Source organism: Theobroma cacao, unplaced genomic scaffold (assembly GCF_000208745.1).
Source record: "Theobroma cacao cultivar B97-61/B2 unplaced genomic scaffold, Criollo_cocoa_genome_V2, whole genome shotgun sequence".
In the NCBI taxonomy this organism is placed as follows: domain Eukaryota; kingdom Viridiplantae; phylum Streptophyta; class Magnoliopsida; order Malvales; family Malvaceae; genus Theobroma; species Theobroma cacao.
This window is the reverse complement of record NW_017234768.1, coordinates 40,848-45,089: the sequence shown is the minus strand read 5'-3', so window position 1 is coordinate 45,089 and position 4,242 is coordinate 40,848. Positions and strand designations below refer to the sequence as shown.

General features: G+C 31.9%; 1 long non-coding RNA gene across 4 annotated transcripts; it reads right to left on the bottom strand.

Moving 5' to 3' along the window:
- Positions 1 to 795: 795 nt before the first annotated feature.
- Positions 796 to 2,484, bottom strand: LOC108663901. 4 transcript variants are annotated; one of them, XR_001930003.1, is made up of 3 exons: positions 2,444 to 2,484; positions 1,714 to 1,787; positions 796 to 832 (listed from the first exon to the last, which is right to left on the bottom strand). It is a non-coding gene; the product is annotated as an uncharacterized LOC108663901 (long non-coding RNA). The 4 variants fall into 4 exon arrangements; XR_001930001.1 differs by having other exon boundaries at positions 797 to 837; XR_001930002.1 differs by having other exon boundaries at positions 806 to 842.
- Positions 2,485 to 4,242: the final 1,758 nt, after the last annotated feature.

Sequence of the window (4,242 nt, the reverse complement as noted above, 5' to 3'; positions counted from 1 at the left end):
ATTATTATTTTGATTTTTCTTGTTGGTTTTAATTTTAGTTTTAATTAATTATTTAATTTTGATTATTTGGAGAAGATTAAATTGTTCTAATTTTAGTACTTAGTAAAGTTTTAGATCAATTCCCTACAGGATCGATACCCTGCTTGCTAATATACTATATATTCGATACGTATACTTGCGTAGTAGGATTTTAACTGACACTCAAATTGCAATATTGGAGAATATGTTTGTCACGACCCGGAACTCCCCATCGGGCCAGTGACAACCGCCACAAGGCCTCAACAGACATTCTTCACCCCGAATGCCGATTGAAACCCCGCAAGGCTCTCGTATCAGCTTTCACACTTTCCCGATGAGCAATAGTTATCAAAAAATCAAAATACGAAGGATTACAAATTATTTTCAAATCATAACATAACATATTTTTTTTTTGCTCACAGGGGCATTTTCGTCATTTTTGTCGAAAATCTCGAAACTTGTTAAAAATGTAGTAGGTAAGCAGAAAATATATATTTAATGATTTAAAAACAAATAAGTATCTAAAACGTTCATTTGAAAGCAAATTGTTGACAACTAGTACTATTCAAAAATAATAAATAAAATATTCTATTTTCTCATAAAATAAATTTTTATAGAAATATTCGTAAATAATTTTTCGCACATGAAAGTAAAGTAAAAATTGTATGAATAGAAATACAGATAACCAAAATATAAGTTTTGATCTGCAATGACACGTGGGCTCCAATTGACCAAGAGGATGTAAGACTGTGAACTCTTACTTTCTATAATGCAGTTCCGAGCTTAGTTCTCGTCCTACTCGACTATCTACAAACTGTCCTGAGCTTGAAAAATGTATAGGAAGAAGGGGTGAGATTTTATAATCCCAGTGAGTAAACAGATACCATCTAAAGTATCTAAAGCCGAGTAAATGGAGACAATTAAAATAAGTCATCATACCGTAATTTCATTACCTTTCAGTTCATTTCAACCAAATAAAATCAATCCATATAAATCGAGTAATCAACTTGGCTTATGAATTTCTTAAAACTTTGGCTCGTGCCAAAACTCATACTCGGTGATACCTTGCGCAGGGCATCTAACCGAGTCCGCCAAGGCTATTAAAATTTTGTATACACTTAAAATATATTTTAGTTTGAGAAAAATACAGCCGTTCCTTGGCGTTGGCTGAGTTCCCCTTCACGTGGTGGTTTGGCGTGAAGTGAACCCTAAGCTTTACCCCAGGAGATACCCTACGCGCCTCTCCGTTCGAGGTAATAATATAATGGAGTTTACCGTGCCCCTCTAATAGGCTGGTCCACGGAACCCCCTCTGCAGTAAATAATTAATATATACTCCACCAATTTAATAAAATTCATTCTAGCATGACATGGCAATTTATCGCAATCTAGCCTCTCAAGGCTGAATACACAATACAAATAATTCTGACACCAAAATCAATTTAGCCATTCATGCTCATATATTGTCATAAGCCATTCAATTTAAAACCATAAATTTACAACACAAGCAGGCAGTCTCCAATTACTCTATTTTCAAAACCAGTATTCGATTTTTCAGAAAATTTATAAAATCATTTTATAAAATCACAATTTCTCTTAAAACATAGCAATTTACCATTTAAACCCATTTTTTTATAAAATCACACAATTGTATAAAACTACTCTAGATAATTAAGACGATAATAAGTTTACTCACAGTATTAGGAGTAGAAATACTCCTATCTTCCGCCCTCGGGTGCAGTCTCTTACCCGAAACAATTGACTCACCACCTATCCATAATCCATGACACAAAATTCAGTAAATTGTGTCAATTTATCATAAATTATTTCAGGCTCTTATCCATGCGTATGCACTAGATAGGATTTGAAATGTCTAGACAATCGCTTAATTGCGGTGTCCGACCTAACTCGCCTATACACGGTGTAAATTCCTAAAATCCCCAATTCGACTCCAATTCCATCCATTTCAATTTCAATTATCCAATTATATCCACAATACCTCAATGACTGTGAATTTGGTCCAATTTATCAGTCCGGACTATAAATTACGCTTTTACCCCTAGTGGGTAAAAATTTCAATTTATTGCACCGAAAATTCCCATTTAATTTCCAACCTCATAATTCATCATTTTTCCACCCAATTCTCTTAAAATAAAGTCAACCTCATCCTCACATACCATTGGCTAGATTCGGCCTAGAGAAATTCATGGAGAAGATAAATATTTTTCTTGTTGTTTTACTCATAAACATGCTAAACTAACACTAAACACTAACATAGCTCAAAATCAAATTTATCTAACAACTTTCTCTCTCTAAACCCATATGACCAGAATTCAAATCATCCTCAAATCACATGATTCAACCATGAAAAATGATGGAAAATGCATGGGAAAGGTAAAGCACAAGACAAATTTAAGAAATGTTACCTTTTTTCACTTGATTTTTGAATTTCCACCTATTTTCCCTTTAAATTTCTTAGCTAGGGTTTTATTTTCTCCTTTCTCTCTCTTGTTTCTTGCTTGGCCGAATGTTGAAGAAGAAGAATGGGTGGGCTGATTTTTTTATGCCTTTTTTATTGTTTAATGAAATAATATTATTTTATTCATATTTTAAATATTTTATTAATTCATTTTTTTTTCTAGCCATCCATTTGTCCTACTTTTTCCACCATGCATTCCCTTTGACTTATCCAAGTCTTAAGTGAAATTTCCAGATTTTTCCAAAGTTTTGGTGGAGCAAATTCTTCAAAATTACACTTTTGCCCCCGAACTTTTCAAAAATTACATTTTTACCCCAAAAATTGAAAATTTGCCATAATGCATAATTTGCACTCCTCATACTCATTTCACACTCCAAATAATTAAATTTGATCAAAATCCTTTCAAAAATTAAATTTTCGATTCCGGATGGCAAAATTACCATTTTACCCTTTTACTCCAAATTATACCGAAATTAAAATTTTTCACTTCTAAACCTCAAATCTTACTCCAATAAGTCAAATGGGGCCAAAAATCTTTTCTAAAAATTTCCATTTTGTCCCCAGGTGGCAAATGACCATTTTGCCCCTAGATAGCGAAAATTCCAATTTGACTCCAAATTGATCCTCGAACTCCGAATCACCATATTAACCCATTCTGGGACTTTAAAATTCTTAATTTCATTGTGAATTCTCTATTTGATCTAGTTCGAGGCTTAAATCAACTTTGTTGTACGTCTAGGTATAATACCGACTTTTGAAATTTTTTTTGGGACTCTCTTAGCATGCAAACATGCTATCCATCACATGTATGTCATGACAATTATTTTTATAGAGTCGGGCTTGTCATCTTCTCCCCCACTTGGATCAACCATATGATCCTTCTTCTTGATTGACTTCGACATCCAGCTAAATATTAATATTTTAATATTATTTTATTCTAAAAATTTTATCTTGTCTCCTTGGTACCCAAATACCTTATTATGCCTCACTTGACTTCCAAATCGCCTTTTATCTCACAAATTCTCCTCCAACAAAATTATTATTATTTTATTATTATATTCTCACTTGTGAAATATTTTTATCCTAAACTACTCATTTCGTATTTTATCACTTTTAAACATTTTAATTGACCTTCATTTGCATTCGATCAACTTTATTTATCACTATATCAAAGTATGGGGTATTTCAATGTTAATCTATATGTTTGACAATTTTCATTGTCATAATCGAAATACTAATTTAGATAACAACAAGACCTTGATTCCATTATTATGGCTCTTGTTTTTACTTTAACAACTTAGAATCATTTATTGGTTCATTAAACCAATGATCTAAAGATCTCTTCTTTTGTAGCCTAAACAAAAGGTTTGTATCTGATTATAAGATATAATCATGCAATTATCTCTTGTTTTGGAGCCATTCTAATACAACAGCTCAATCATGACTCTATATCACTTTTAACACTTAAGATTCTCTCTATGTTAAACTCCTTTAACATGTCATCTTAAATTCTTTTGTTGAGTCCCCTTTTAGGCTCTAACTCTTTAGTCCCATTTTGTTTTTCTTAGACTGGTAAATGTATCTTATACACTTTTAATGAGTAACTTACCTTACTTCTATTAACCTTATGTTGTGCACAAAATATGTTTATTTTATTCAATGTATTCAACTATTTTGAATTTATTATAAAAATTAAAGATTATTATCCAATCATTCATGTTGGATTATTTAGTAGGCTCATCTTAC